Source organism: Rhinatrema bivittatum, chromosome 12, assembly GCF_901001135.1.
Source record: "Rhinatrema bivittatum chromosome 12, aRhiBiv1.1, whole genome shotgun sequence".
Classification (NCBI taxonomy): domain Eukaryota; kingdom Metazoa; phylum Chordata; class Amphibia; order Gymnophiona; family Rhinatrematidae; genus Rhinatrema; species Rhinatrema bivittatum.
The window spans coordinates 48588749-48605267 of record NC_042626.1 but is presented as its reverse complement, the minus strand read 5'-3'; the positions used below and the strand labels follow the sequence as shown (position 1 = coordinate 48605267).

Sequence of the window (16519 nt, the reverse complement as noted above, 5' to 3'; positions counted from 1 at the left end):
TTATTTGAATCAGATTTCATTGCTATCCCTACATAAACACAAGGATGCAGAAGAAACCGCCTCCTCCGCCATTTAAATGTCAGTAGGCTGTTGGCGCAGTATCTGGAAGTTTCAGAACTGGTCTGAGAAACAGACCACCTGTTTGTCCTTCACGGTGGAAGAAAACGGGGCGAACCAGCTTTGTGGGCTACCATAGCTCGCTGGATTAAGGAGGTGGTGATGGGAGCCTATGTGGAGGTAGGAAACCTATACCTTCTCAGGTTAAAGCTCATTCCACTAGGGCTCAGGTGGTCTCATGGGTGGAAGTTAGACTGCACTCTCTCATCGATATCTGCCAAGCGACGTGGTTCTCCTTGCACACCTTCGCCATGTTCTATCGCCTGGACGTTCGGGTTCAAGAAGACTCAGCCTTTGCAAGGGGAGTGTTAACCGGACCGCGGGCAGCCTCCTGCCCCAATTGGGAGTAGCTTTTGTACATCCCATTGGTCATGAGTCCATCTGGCTACACGCTAGGAAATGGAGAAATTTCTTACCTGATAATTTAGTTTTCCTTAGTGAAACAGATGGACTCAGCATCCCACCCATGACTGCCTAAGAACAGTGCCAAAGATTTGCCTGTGGAGTGGATATTGATTCCAAGAGATTACGGGTAAGCAGTCATCCAATCCTTAGATCAGGGAATCTATAATCTTACTGGGGTTCAGTGTTTATGTTTGGTTGAGCACAGTTTTATTCAAGTTTTTCGATAGTAGGTCCACAGTGGCTTTTGAAGAGAATACTGAAGAGCTGAGGTTACTGCAAGGGTGTAGGGTGACATCAGCTTTGAAATCTGACTCCGCTCCCATCTGCTAGCAGGAGTACACTATACCCATTGGTCCTGAGTCCATCTGGCTACACTAAGGAAAACGAAATTATCAGGTAAGTAATTTCTCCATTATTTTTAAATGACATCACCAGCATGTATGTCACATTTAGAACCAATTCAGCCAGTTTACTACTGTCGATGTTAAAAAGCAATTATATAACACTAACAATAAAAGGCATTAAAGAAAAAAATTAAAAACCTCTGCAAGTCCTTTCTTGCATTGTCACAAACTTTCAAACTATGCTTACTTATTATAAATAGTTTAACTTGAATAAGAATATAAACCCAAACCTATGGGAAATACCAAAGCCTACTTAAGGGTGGGTGGATGACAATCCCGCTTTTCAGACTGAAGAACCAAAAACAGTATCTTGGCTAGTGAGAAGATCAAACCTATAGTGTCTTGCAAATGGCCCCCCGAAAGGTTCATGTTGCTGCTTTACAAACCTCCACTGGATTCACTGTGCATCTTTCTGCCCACAATGAATCCTATGCTCGTGTTGAATGAGTCCTAATCATCTTAAATACAACTTTACCCTGTAGTAAATATGCTGACAAAATGACATTCTTCAACCATCTAGCAATCGACACTTTTGAAGTCAATTCCCCCTTTCATGGTCCACAAAAAAGGACAAATAATCTTTTGGGAATTTATGAAATTCCTTTGATCTTACAAGATAAGTTTTTAAAACATCTCTTAACATCCAAATACTTTATTGATTGTAAATCATCTTTACATTCCCTCTGGTTAAAGGCAGGAAAACAATTTGTTGATTAACATGAAACGCAGATACAACATTAGGTAGAAAAGAAGGGACCGTTCTCAAAATAACCAAACATTTTGTAAATCTCAAAAAGGGGGTTTGGCATGACAGTGCCTGCAATTCTGAAATTCGCCTTGCAGATGTAATCGCTATTGAAAAGGCTATCTTTAAAGTCAAATTCTTTATAGATGATTGACAGAAAGGCTCAAATGGAGAACTAGATAAAGCCTGTAAAACCAAATTTAAATTCCAATTTGGAAAAAAAGCAAGTTTGTTTACCGAAAATGGTGTTTTCCGTAGATAGCAGGATGAATTAGCCATACTGTCTTCCAGGAAGGCCGGGCGGAGCTTAATTTAGCTGGCAGAGCTTTGCTCTGTGGGAAGCTGCGCATTCTTTCCCTCAGTCAATTTCAAAGCAGATCTGCGAAGCGCAAGGTGGAGACTGTCTGGAGAGGCGGGTGGGCCAGCATGGCTAATTTGTCCTGCTATCTACGGAAAACACCTTTTGTGGTAAGCAAACTTGCTTTTTTCCCCACAGATAAGCAGGCTGAATTATCCATGCTGTCTGGGAGTCCCCAGCTGAAGGTGAGAGCACAGCCAGAAGAGGTTCTTACACAGAGCTGGACGGTTTCAAGAAGTCGGAGTCTGACAGGCTGCGCTCAACCCTGTCCACGACGGTGGATAGTCTGTGTGCTGATGGAATGGAGTATGGTCTTTCCCATCACTGTATTAGCCGCGACTTGCTGGTCTAGGCAGCAATGAGCCGTGAACGTATGCAGGAACGGCCAACTTGGCCACCTTGCACATGTCCTGGATCGAAACCTCATGTAGATGGTCTACCAATGCCGTTATCACTTTGACTTGATGTGCTTTCGGTGAACTGGCTGGAGTCTCAGATCTTTTGGAATAACAGTATTGAATGCACTGCAAACTCCAAATGGAAAGGGTCCTCTTGAAAACTGGCTGACCCGGAACGTTCGGGTTGAAGGAAACGAACAGTTTTGAGGCCCTGGTTTCGGACTGGGTTCTTCGTTTATAGTATGCCAAGGCTCGCTAGCAGTCCAGCATATGAAGCCACCGCCCCCGCCCCCCTCATTTGTGTGTGGTTTTGGGAAGAAGATCAGCAGGGTGCTAGTCTAGTTTATGTGGAAAACTGAGACCACCTAGGGCAGAAAGGAAGGGTGGGTCTGTAAGGTCACCTTGTCATGATGGAATTCCAGATATGTTAAATAGTGGACAAGCACCTGCAGCTGACTCTTCTTGCTGAGGTTAAGGCAACTAAGTGTAGCACTTTCCAGGAGAGCTATCTCAGATGAGCTGATTCCAGGGGTTCAAAGGACAGCATCAACTGCTCCAGAACAAGATTGAGATCCCATGGGACCAGTAGTCAGACACAGAATGCCCTTCATGAAGCGAGAGACCAGTGGATGGTTGGAAATCGGCAGTCCCTGGTGGGGGTGGTGATAAGCTACAATCAAGCTGACATGAACTCTCACCAACGCCGTCGCCAGTCCTGGCTGAAATAGGGAGTGGAGGTACTCCAAGAGCCACTATGGGGAGCACAAGAAGGGGTCTATTCCCTTGACATTTCACCAAGTTGTGTATCTCAGCCAATTTTCTTGCTAATTGCACCTGATGGAGAACTTTTCAGATATTAAAACATCCTAGACTCCCAAGGGCAGCTGTAGGTAACTTAATACTGCCCTTTCAATCTCCAAGCTGTGAGGTGAAGGGAGGTGTGTAACAAGTGAAGCAGGATGCCTCCATCCTGTGACAGCAGAGTTGCACTGTGGCCCAGCGGAATGGACAGTTCTAAGGAGAGACGTACAAGATAGGCATACCACGTTTGTCTGAGCCACACTGGAGTGATCAGGATGAGATCCACCAAGTCTACTATATACAGTGATACCTCGGTTCTCGAACGCCTTGACTTTCGACCAAATCGGTATTCGACCAGGAGATTCGAGAAACTTTTGTCTTGGAATCCGAACAAATATTTGGAACTCGAACTTCCGAGATGAGCCGAGTTGAGCCGAATGGCGTTCATTCGGCCCAGCGCGCCTTGCTTGCGTCATCAGTGTGAGTGCAGAGAGAGAGTCACGCTTTGTGGAGAGAGTCACGCTTTACACTGAATTTAACCCTTAGACATGGGTCCAAAGAAAGCCAGAAGTGGTAATGCAGACATACATATTATATACAAATTAGGCCAGTAAATAGGCATTTTCTGGGGCTTGGAACGAATTAATCCAGTTTCCATTATTTCCTATTGGGTTTCATTGCTTCGGTTCTCGAACAATTTGGTTCTCGACCGTCCTCCTGGAACGAATTATGTTCGAGAACCGAGGTATCACTGTACTTCTGTATGGTCCTCGAAATGAGCAGAATCTCATTGGTGGTGGGGAAGGGGGGGTACCCGTAAAGATGTCCTACCATCCATGATATGAGGAAAGCGTCTGGTGCCAGGCGAGTCCAGCTTGGTAACACTGAGCAGAATGCTTGCACCTTCCTGTTGTCCTCTGTCGCGAAGAGATCTATTCGTGGGAGCCCCAGATCCGGAAGAGGGATTCCACCCACATGAGTGGCGAAGTTTCCCACTCATGTGGGTGGAAGATCCTGCTTAACTTGTCAGCAGTGGAGTTCTCCACCCCAGGTAGGTAGGTTGCTTGTAGGATGATTGAGCATTCCTCTGCCCACTCTAGGATGCGCGCCACTTCCCTGCACAACCTCCAAGAACCGGATCCTCCTCCTTTATGTAGAACATTACAACCTGAATGTCCATGTGGACCATGACGACTCTTCCTTGCAGGAATCCCTTGAACATCCATATTGCGTTTCCAATGGCTTGGAGCTCCAGGAGGTTTATCTGCTGGGTCTTTTCCCAGCGGGACTAGAGTCCCTGCGTACGGAAAGTGACTTAAATGGGCTCCCCAACCTATGTTTGAGGCGTCCATGATGAGAATCAGCTGATGAGCCAGGGGGGCACAGCAATACTCCCACAGAGAGGGTCGTGGGGCGTAGCCACCAGTCCAGGTCGGACTTCATGCTAGGGGTAGATGAACCCGGCAGGACAGCGGTTGAGAGAACTGTGTCCACTGAGACTTGAGGCCCCATTGTAGCAAACGGATGTGGGGTATGACGCAGTTGGCCGCCACCATGTGACCAAGGTCAAGAGCTGTCGAAACGATGTGCGAACAGGGTCCATCTGTAGAGCTAAGCTGCGCAGCACATGGGCCCCGTCTGCTGGCTGGAACACTCGTCCTTGAGCTGTGTCTATACGGGCGCTGATGAACTGGAGGTTCTGTGTTGGTTGAAGGCTGGATTTCTTATCCCAGTCCTTCTAGGTATTGAAACGTCGCGAGTAGGTTGTTTTTGCAAGGTGCTGGGTTGGGATGCCATCAGCAACCAGTCGTCGAGGTATGGAAACAATTGTATTCCCCGTTTCCTGAGGTGTGGAATGGAATGCAACTGGTACCACTAGACATTTGGTGAAAACTCTCGGGGCAGATGAGAGGTCAAAAGGGAGAACTTTGTATTGGTAGTGGTGACTGTTGACCTGAAAGCACAGGTATCGCCATGAGGAAGGGTGCATGGGGATATGCGAGTAAGCATCCTTGAGGTCCAGCGAGCACATCCAATTGTTGGGTTGAAGAAAGGGCAGGATGGACTTGAGAGTCATCTTGAATTTCTCCTTGACTAGAAACCTGTTGAGGGCTCTGAGGTCCAAGATGGGGCGCAGTCCTCCCAACTTTTTGGGAATGAGGAAATATTGGGAGTAGAATCCCCGACCCAGCTGTGATTTGGGAATCCACCAGATAAAGTGTTGCTGGAACAGCGTAGAGACCTCCTCCTGCAAGTAGCTCAGATTCCCCAAGGTGGATTGATGCTGACTTACTCGGTGGGGTAGAATGGGTGCAGTCTTGAAGTGTAGGGAATAGCCCTCCTTGACTACGGAAAGGACCCAACAGTCTGAGGTGATGGCTTCCCAAGAGGTGTAGAAGTGGGAGATCCTCCCCTGTGAGTAGCGGTAGAAGTGGCCTTTGTGTTTCTAAAAACCTTGTTGGGGCTTCTTATTTTTGTTGGTCGGCGGCAAGCATTGTTGCCTCTGGCTCTGTTGAAGACCTTGGGGCTGCTGTTACAGCTGCTGTGGTCTCGCCGGGGGAGTAGGCCGGCAGATGGTACACAGAAAATGGCTGAAAGAGGCACTGCTGAAAATAGGCTTTCCCGTAAGAAAGGTAGTACTTCTTCGATGCCAACTGGTCTGTCAGGGACGCTAGGAGACAGCACTGCAATGTTCTGCTCCTTCAGCTGCGCCACCGTCTCACGGAGCTTGTCCCCGAACAGGTTATTTGGGAGGCAAGGGAGGTCTGCCAACTTCTCATGGACATCCTCAAAAATGGCACCAGCTCTGAGTCACGCCATCCTCCAAATGGCGATGCCTCCCACCGTGGTGTGAGTCAATGTTTTGAAGACCTCATAGATTGTACACAGGAGATGTTGCAGACCTTCCTCCAGATCATGGAACTGTTGTGGTATGGCGTCCGGTTGTGAGGTGCTGGTGACTAAGGGCTTGAGGGACTGCAGACACTTATATAGGTATTGGGTAATGTAAAATTGATGCTGTTGGATTTTAGCATTCAGCCTCCCCGCCTGGAATGTCTGTCCGCTGAAATCGTCGAGGTATTTGGAGTCATGACCTGGAGGGGTATTGGAATGGAGGCATGATTTTTTGGCTCTCTTTGTAGCAGACTCTACTACCACTGACACATGGAGCAACTGAACCATGCTATAAAAAGGAGACAGCCTCATTCAGAATTTGAGGTCTGTTTTCCTGGACGTCGCCAACCCCGAGAAAGGGGACTCCCACAGTCTTTGTCATAACCACATCCAAAACAGCATACGACAGCAAAGCTGTTGGCTCGGCTGGTGTCTCAAAGATCTTCAAGATTCCTAAGACTTCTGCACGGGGCTCTGGACCTTCTGTGTCTCTATGTTTGACTTGACCCCCACCTTCTTCACAAACTTGGAGTACCACAGTTCTTCCCGGGGGGGGGGGGGGGGGGCAGACGGGTACCCCATCAAAGAACCTGGAGAGGGAGAGTGACCCGAGACTGGACTGCTGAATCGACAGTCCGGGCTGACATCTCCAATGCAGACGAAAGCAATTCCCCTTGGGGAGAGTCCTCTTTTGGAAGTGGGCGAGGCATGGCATTGCTTTGGTCCTCCACCAAGAAGAGGAACTGGGATAGTATTTTCGAGATCTGGGACATTGGGAGGCTAAGGTCCCATGTCCTTCCCCCAGAGGCCGACTAGGTGGCACTGCCGCCAGAAGAATGTCAGAGTCAGGTCCTTGGGGCCGGGCTGGCACATACTCTGCCGAAGGGGACAGCTTGTGGCAATTTTGGAGCAGTTCCTGTAGGCACGATGCCTCTCTTTTGTGCCTGGAAACAGATGACAGATCTGAGAAGACTTTGTCGAAGAAGCGAGAGGAGATGGTGGAACCTATGACCGACATTTGCTCTTCATCAGAAAACACCTGATTTAAGTCTGGGAGCATGCCCACTTGAGTTTATGTTGGTGGGGCCAGCTCTTTGGAGAAACCATCCCGGTGGCGAGTCAGGGTGTCCTGCATCGAGCTGTGCCATGCCTACATCGATGCCCCCGCTGATGCATCGTGACAAGTTGATGTATTCTTATGCTTCAATTTGTTGTGCCAATACATCAAGTGCCAACTCCTTTTTATGCTTCGGCTTAAACACATGCGTTGCGTGCAGTTTCTGCTTGGTGCCGGGCGATGCATCTGGAAGGCACGACGCATCGGCCAAATGTGTTGGCAGTCTCACGCCGGACAATGTCCCGTGCGTCAGCACATCTCCTGCCTCTTTGCGCCAGATGTGGAGCTATGGGTCGTGTTTTTTTAACCCCCCTGAACTTCGTGGCTGTTCCAGAGGTTCCACAGAGGAGGCTCTCTGACTGCTTTGGTCGGTCCAGTCTGCGCCCCAGGGAGGAGTGGGCAGACAAGCACAGGATCCGGAGTTTCCTTCCTTGAACCTCGCTATCTTGGCGGCGCGCTCCCGTTAAGCCCAGGGGGACAATCGGCTGCAGTCCCAGCAGTTGGCCTGGTCATGCTCAGGGCCGAGGCACAGATAATAATTGTGCCCATCCGTGGCTGACATGATTTTGCTGCACTGGTAAAATTTGAATCCCGATGGCTGCGGAGGCGTGCTCAGGAACCCAAAAATCAGCTCTCTCGCTGAAGAAAAACGAGAAAAAAAAAAAAACACGATGTGAGGAGAGAAGCAGCTCTACAGCGCAAAAGATGACGACTGAGGAGAAGATGGTGCCGTGCGTGAAAGGACGCATAGCCTCACACAGAGCAAAGCTCTGTCAACTTAGTTAAGCTCTGCCCGGCCGTCCCAGACAGCATGGCTAATTCAGCCTGCATATCTGCGGGAAAACAGTTCTGACTGGTGGACGTATATGCTTTAGCCCACTAAGAAAATGACAAACATCCAAATGGGAAAATATTAAACTACCATTTATTTGTCCATGAAAACAAGAAATGGCAGCTACCTGCACCTTTAAGGAATTTAAAGCTAAACCTTTCTCCAATCTGCACTGTAAAAAAAATCAAGAACATCACCTATTTGTGCAGACCATGGTGATAAATTTCCTTTCTTGCAAAATCTTTCAAAAATGTGCCACACTCGTAAGAAAGGGAAGTAGAACTCTTTCTAGAATGTAACATTGTATTAGTCACAGAGAGTAAATAACCTCTCCTAGCTAACCTTGCTCTTTCAATAGCCAAGCCATAAGAAAGAATGGAGTTGGATACTCCAACTCCCCCTGATGGAGACGTAGTGGTTGATCTATTAACAACCTCCTTAGGTCCACATATCAAGGCCTTCGTGGCCAATCTGGAGCAACCAGAACCACAAACTCGTTCCTTTTCTATTTTCCTTAATACTTGCTATTAATGGCCAAGGAGGAAAAAAATACAGAAGCTTGTAGCCCCTCCAACTTTTCTGAAAGGCATCTATTGCTTCGCTGCCTAGATCTCTGTGACTGAAAAACCTTTTTACTTTTCTGTTCTTGCTGGAAGCCATCAGCTCTATCTGATGCAGCCCCCATCTTTGCACTGAAGTTAAGCCTCCTGACAATTCCCATTCTCCAGGATCTATTACGTTCTGACTGAGATTGTCTGCCTGAATATTGTTCTGACCTGCTACGAGTTGAGCTGTTAACTGGACTAGATGATTCTCAGCCCAAGCAAACAATAGATCTGTCTCTTTTGACACACACTGACTGAGTGTACAACCCTGCTTGTTTATATAAGCAACTGCTGTTGCATTGTCACATAAGACCTTCACTGCCCTCCCTTTAAGATTCTGAAAATGCAAAAAAAGAGCCAATCTGATACCTCTGATCTCCAAGCAATTTAATGACCAATGTATCTCACTCTGGCTCCAAAGGCTCAGAGCATAAAGATTCCTGTAATGAGCTCCCCAGCCTCAAACTGTTACCCGTTGTCAGGATAACCCAGTCTGGACTTTCCAATGTCATTCCTTTTGTCAAATTCAGGAGATGCATCCACCAATTTAGGACCTTTGCATCTCGGTTAATGGAAAGTGCACCCCACAGCCCTGAAGCGGAGGTTTCCACATCAGAAGAAGATCTGCAGTGGTCTCATGTGGGCTCTTGCCCAAGGAACTAATTCTAGAGTCAAAGCCATTGAGCCTAGAAGCTATAGATAATGCCAAGCAGTTTGAGCCTGTTGATCTAAAAACCGTACATCTGGAATCAAATTTTTGAAACTCTCTTCTGAGAAAGGTATACCATGCTTGCAGCTGTGTCGAATCTGGCCTCTAGATGTTGAGGGCTGCAAATGACTCTTTGTAAAATTGATCACCCAACCTAGCCTTTGGAGTAAAGAGACTACTGTCTCTGTTGAGACCACTCCCCTGGCATACAATCTAGCCCTTATTAATCAATCATCCAGATAAGGGTGGACCAGAATTCCATTCTCTCTTAAAAAGGCAGCTCCTAAAACCATAACTTTTAAGAAAGTCCTTGGTGCAGTCACCAAACCAAAAAGTAGGGCAATAAACTGTTAATGTAAGCCAATTATGCAAAACAAAATTTTTGGAAATCTGGCTTCACTCTAATATGAATAAGCTTCTTTTAAATTGAGAGACGTTAAAAACTTGTCCTTTTGAACTGAAGCGATAACCACAGAGATTCCATGTGAAATTGAGGGATATATATTCTGACTCACACCCTTTAGATCCAAAATAGGTCTGAAAGAACCATCCTTCTTTGGAATCACAAAATAAATTGAATAGTATCTTCTTTGACGTTCCTTGATTAGAACCTGGCGAATTGCTTGCAATTGAATCAATTGTTCAATGTCCAATGAATTGTGGCAAATCTTGTTTGGAGAATGGGCAGGTGAGAACACAGAAACATAGAAATGACGGCAGAAGAAGACCAAACGGCCCATCCAGTCTGCCCAGCAAGCTTCACACATTTTTTTTCTCATACTTATCTGTTTCTCTTAGCTCTTTGGTTCTATTTCCCTTCCACCCCCACCATTAATGTAGAGAGCAGTGATGGAGCTGCATCCAAGTGAAATATCAAGCTTGATTAGTTAGGGGTAGTAGGGGTAGTAACCGCCGCAATAAGCAAGCTACACCCATGCTTATTTGTTTTACCCAGACTATGTTATTCAGCCCTTATTGGTTGTTTTTCTTCTCCCCTGCCGTTGAAGCAGGGAGCTATGCTGGATATGCGTGAAGTATCAGTTTTTCTTCTCCCCTGCCGTTGAAGCAGAGAGCTATGCTGGATATGCATTGAAAGTGAAGTATCAGGCTTATTTGGTTTGGGGTAGTAACCGCCGTAACAAGCCAGCTACTCCCCGCTTTGTGAGTGCAAATCCTTTTTTCCACATTTCCTCTTGCTGTTGAAGCTTAGAGCGATGTTGGAGTCACAGTAACCATGTGTATGTTTATTGAATAAGGGTATTATCTCCAGGCAGTAGCCGTCATTCTGGCGAGCCACCCACTCTTCATTGACGGCCTCTTGACTTTATGGATCCACAGTGTTTATCCCATGCCCCTTTGAAGTCCTTCACAGTTCTGGTCTTCACCACTTCCTCCGGAAGGGCATTCCGGAGGAAGTGGTGAATGGAGTGCAACCATATTGAATTATATCCAAAACAGATTGGTCTGTGGTAATCTAGATTCATTCCCTGAGAAAAGCCTATAACCTGCCTCCTATAGGCTTCCCCTAGAGAATGAATGCTTTGGGCCTCATTGTGTATTCTGAGAAGTACTGGGGGTTCAAGTAATATCACCCCTTGGTCTTCTTGCTCCTTGAAAAGGCTGGGACTTGCTTTTATCCCTCCTGCCAGGTCTATAATCTCTTTGCTTCCATAAATCAAGAACGAGCCCAGTATGGACGAAAATTTACCCGGGACTTATCCTCTCGTAACTTTTGAAATTTTGTATCTCCCAGAGCTCTTATTAGATGGTCCAATTCCTCACCAAAGAGGTATTTACCCTTAAAAGGCAAACATGAAAGTCTAGGTTTAGACCAAGAGTCCACAGACCAATTTCTTAGCCACAGAAGATGTCTAGCTCCCACATAGAGAGATAAAGACCTAGCAGCAATTCTATCATCATCATATAATGCATCAGACAAGTAAGGCGTAGCAGATTCTAGTTTTGCAGGACTTTCCAGCTCAGATAGTTGTTGAATCCAATGGAGTAATGATCTGGATATATAAAACTAGCACAAACTGCTCCCGAAGCAGAAAAGAGCCTGCAGAAAATAAATGCTTAAGTACTGACTAGCTTCCTATCCTGTGCATCCCAAAGGGTTGCATTCCATTCCACAGGAATAGTAGTCTTCCTGGCAACTGCTGCAACCATTCCATCGACACTTGGTTGTTGAAAAAGACAATCTAGTACCTCTGGTGGCATAGGAGATAGCCTATTAAAAATTCTTAGACGTCTAAAGCCTGTCCTCAGGCAATTCCCATTCAGAAAGAATCATAGATTTAATTTCTGGGTGAAGAGGGAAATGGAGCAATTACTTACCTGATAATTTCATTTTTTAGTGTAGACAGATAAGACTCTGGAACAATGGGTTATGCTCCCCTGCCAGCAGATGGAGGAGTCAGATTTCAAAGCTGACATCACCCTACATACACCCCTGCAGTGACCTCAACCTTCAGAGGCTCACGTCTGTTGTGAGGATCAACCAGTTTGGGGAAGACAGGGGTACACCCCTGCTCAGATGAGCTTTCTGCAGCCACCACTGGAGCAGAGAGCATACTCCCATTGGTAAGTGGAGGCGAATCGAACAGTCTTGAGACTGCAGGTTCTAACGTGACAGTAGCAAGCACTGACGTGGTCACATGTGTGCCCTCGCCCACGGCACTACTTCAGGATTGCCGCCAAACCGAAAACTTGGAGATAGCTCCACACTGTCGGGCATATCGGGCTCATCAACTGACACGCTTGGGACATCATCCTTATCTTCATGGTCAGAAGGAAGACCTTGCCCTGCTTGGTGTCGAACCAGACTCTCAGATATTCCAAGGATTGGGAGGGCTTGAGACTGCTTTTGTCCAGGTTTACGACCCAGCCGAATTCCTAAGGAGGTTACCCAGAGACTCTCTTCCGTGGACTTGGCCCAGATCAACTAGTCATCCAAGAACGGGTGCTCCAGGATTCCCTCTTTTCTCAATGCTCCTGCTACAACCACCATAATCTTGGAAAATGTTCTGGGGGCGGTGGCTAAGTCAAAGGGCAGCACCCAGAACTGATAATTGTGACCCAGTTCCGCAAAGCGTAAAAAACGGTGTTTTTGCCAGATTGCAGTATATAGGTAAGCCTTGGATAGGTCCAGGGAGGTTAAGATCCCTCCCAATTGTACGGCCATTATCAAGGAGCGTAGGGTTTCCATGTGGAAACAATTCACTCGTAGATGTCTGTTGTCGCTCTTAAGCTCCAGGATGGGGCAAAAGGAACCTTCCTTCCTGGGTACGATGAAATAGATGGAATAACGCCCTGTATTTCCTGGGGTGCAGGTACTGGGATTATAGCCCTCATCCTGAGAACCTATTTGTGCCGTGAAATTCCAGTGCATATCCTTCTCGTATGATCTCCAGTACCCATCTGTCCGAAGTGATTGCGACCCACAGTTGGTAGAAGAGGAACAGTCGACCTCCTATCTCCTCGCTCCAAGGGCAGGTCGGCAAAATTTCAGTGGGGGTTCAGGACGAACCTGAACCCAAGCCTGCCACTCTCTTGGGTTGTCGACTACAAAAGGACTGAGATCTCCGAAAGGGCAGCAACCTCTGAAATGTCTAGTTTCTGTAGGGGCAAAAGCGTTAGGAGCCTCTGGATTGACCCTTCATAGGCAAGGGGCAGTGTAACTGCTTTCTCTTATCTTTTGGTAGCCAGGGAACTGGAGATTTAACCATTTACTGGCCAGCTTTTTTAATTCACTTCCAAAAAGGAGTGATCCTTTAAAGGGCATCTTTGCAAGATTTGTCTTGGAGGTAGCATCTGCTGACCAATTCCACAGCCATAGCTGTACTTCTGGCCACCACCACTGAGGTCACTTCTCTGGCCGAAGTATGGACTAAATCCGAGCCCGCCTCAGTTAAAAAGAAAACAATGGCGGGTTCCATAACTGCTCTGGAATTCACCTCAGAGTCATGCACCTCCTGAGAGAGTAGGAGGCACGAATGAGATACCAGGGCACAACAAGAAGCTACTGTGTCAAAGGCCTTTTAAGGATGGACTCCATCCATCTATCGTGCACATCCTTTAAAGCCACTCCTCTCTCCACTGAGATAGTTGTTCACTAAGAGATGGCACAGACCAGCGCATTCACTTTACGGAAACGCAAACGCTCTCTCACGCCAGATCCAGTGGGTATAGAGCTTCTAATGCTTGTCCCCCTTTAAAACTTGCTTCTGGGGCATCCCATTCCAGTATTGGAAACTAGCAAGAGGCTTTCTGTAGGGAAATCAGAATGGGATTCTTCTTTAGTTCCCTTATAGAGTGCGCCCCAGGAATCCCAGCATCTTCAGGGTCTCTATGCAATTCGTCTCTATGGAAAAACCGTAACATGGTCCAATACGGTTCTAAGCCAGGGGGAATTTCCACATCTTCCAAGGAATCAGTAACCTCCTCTTCGTCAGTGCCTTCCAGGTCCCAACCAGGGATACCCTTGGTGAGGCGGGATGTGCCTCAAGTTCTGCCGATAGGACTGGGAGAGGGAGGGCTTATCAGCTGAGGTTCCGTATAGACAGGAGCAAGTGAGGTAGAAGGCTGTGCTTGTATGGAGGCTTGAGGGCCCTGAAACAATTCCACCAAAGAGAAGGCAGCCAGGTCCATGCCTAGCCCAGGCGCCACTGAATTTCCCTCTCCCATGGATGACCCAGTCACTGGATTACTCAGATTCAGGGTACTTCTAGTTAAGGTTGTGGCTAACCCATTCTCTGAATGGGAGGAGCCGGGCTTAGCAAAGTCCAGGGAGGCCAACTCTCCCTGGGCTTAAGAACATAAGAACTTGCCATGCTGGGTCAGACCAAGGGTCCATCAAGCCCAGCATCCTGTTTCAAACAGAGGCCAAACCAGGCCACAAAAACCTGGCAATTACTCACAGTGCTGACATAAGCAAGAATCCAGGTCAGACTGTGCAGCCCTGATATAACAAGCAGCGCAGTGAGAAGAGCGCTTATGTTTCTTGGTTGCTGGAGCCATTGATGGCAGTAACTGTGCGTTCTATTGGCTCGTGCTTAAAATTTTATGCGCAGAGATTTCAGGCACCTAGGCAGGATATGGCGAGGCACACACACAGCCTGTGTGCCTGGCTTTACCTGTATTCTGCGCTTAGTAGGTTGTGAATGTATGAACGTGCGCAACATTATGCATGCAGTGCACACACAGAGCCAGCGCACTACGCATACCAACGTTCTATGGCGGGCAATATAGCATGCACAAAGATGTGCAAGATGGCACCGCCGTGGCCTACCATGCAGTTTGCCGACCAAGCCTAAAGCGGGGCCTAGTCCACCAGGGGGCCGCTCGACCCACTCGGGAGCCCACTTCCCCTTACCCCAAACAGGATTAGATAAGATGTTAGTTTGGCGCGCCAAGCAAGGAGACTGGAGGAAGTCTTACTGAAAACCCCTCCAACGTCTCTGAATCAGGAGGTAAATAGTCTTTTTTTTTTTTTTTTTTAAACTTACCTGGGCTCACAAGTGCAGCAATCCCCATAAGGAAAGCATGTTTTCTATCTGCTGAAGACAGAGAAATGCTGAAGGGCTGAGGTCACTACAGGGGTATATGTAGGGTGACGTCAGCTTTGAAATCTGACTCTTAGTCTCCATCTGCTAGCAGGGCAGCATAATCCATTGGTCCTGAGTCCATCTGGCTCTACACCAGGAAAGTAGAAGTTGTCTTCCATTTTCCTTTCAGGATTGGATCCCAACCAGATGTCATCTCAAATTTTTGCTCCTCTAAACATAGTGCAGAAATAACCATCAAAATTAATGCTGACATCTCTTTATGAAATAATCTTATTTGCTCTTCCTCATCTTCCCCGAATCTCGCCTTCTTCTAAAGAATCAAGTGTATTGCCGCCTCTCTCAACTTCTAATCTTAAATAAGAGGGACAATCAAAATACAGAGAGTATGATTCAGCCTCCTCTGTATCAAATCTTTTCTTTTGAGGCTTTAGAACTTCAGAATGTAAAATATCACTCCATTCCTGATCTGCAATGTTATCACGCTGCCCTTGTAAGGCCTGAAAAGCCTGATGTAGAAATTTGAAAGAGTCTTGTGAAAAAGAACCAGCACTAGTGCTAAGGTCTTCCTTACTAGAGACCTAAGAAAATTGAAAGCCGATAGCAAATTGGGAGGTCCCTGGCTTAACGAACGACCTGCCTTTGATGACGATGTGCCGGCTGAATCATTCAAAATGGCCGCTCCATCCAAGTCAGCTGTTGGAACAGCAGCCGCTAATGGCTCCAGTGAAGCTGACCGTGCTCTGGGGGAAACCTTTTGCTTACCCGAACACTCAACTATATTTTCTTTGCAGTAGAAATGGACTTAGGTAATTCGGGTGAATTGGATTTGCCGTGGCAAACAGAGCACAGACCTCCTTCAGCTGACAAGAGTTTGGAGCCACAAATGCCACAGCGGAAAATTTTCTCTGACATTGTGAAGGCTTTAAACAAAGCTCGAGGCTGTGACAAAGCAAGCAGCTTACAAAGTAAGTGATTATTTCAAAAATGCTGTTACAACACTGGTAGAAACCAGCAGATTTTTCTCAACCTTACCGACCAGGGAAAGGGAGCAGTGATCACAATATTGCCGTCACAGCATGCTTCGCTGCAGAAGCAAACATCTACAGAAGCCTGGCTCAAATACAGCCTTAAAATTGTTTAGAAGATTAGTAAATAGGCTGAAATAAATGACTTTCTGTTCAAAACATGTTTAAATTCAAAACATTCATCCAGTGGCTGGAGGCAGACAACACTGGCTGAATTGGTTCTATATATGCCATATATGCTGGCGATATCACCAGCATATATGGCACAGAGAGAGAGAGAGAGAGAGAGAGAGCGAGCGAGAGCACGAGAACTCTGCCTCTATGCTGCTGGATGAGGACTAAACCCATAGGTCCGTGACTGGTGGAGCAGAACATACACAATGTGAGGATACTGGTAAGTAACTGACCTGTTTGCTCTCCTCTAATTGTAACCCCAAGCCATCTGTATCTCAGCCTTCCACATGCCTCTCGGAAGCACAGGAAAATTGGTTCTTACCTGCTAATTTTCGTTCCTGGAATACTACAGAAAAATTCAGACACA

The 16519-nt window shown here is 46.9% G+C and overlaps 1 protein-coding gene across 5 annotated transcripts in view; it reads right to left on the bottom strand.

Moving 5' to 3' along the window:
* The window catches only part of KANSL1 (KAT8 regulatory NSL complex subunit 1), a 128845-nt gene that overhangs the window by 14125 nt on the left and 98201 nt on the right, over positions 1 to 16519 (bottom strand). The window lies entirely within an intron of this gene.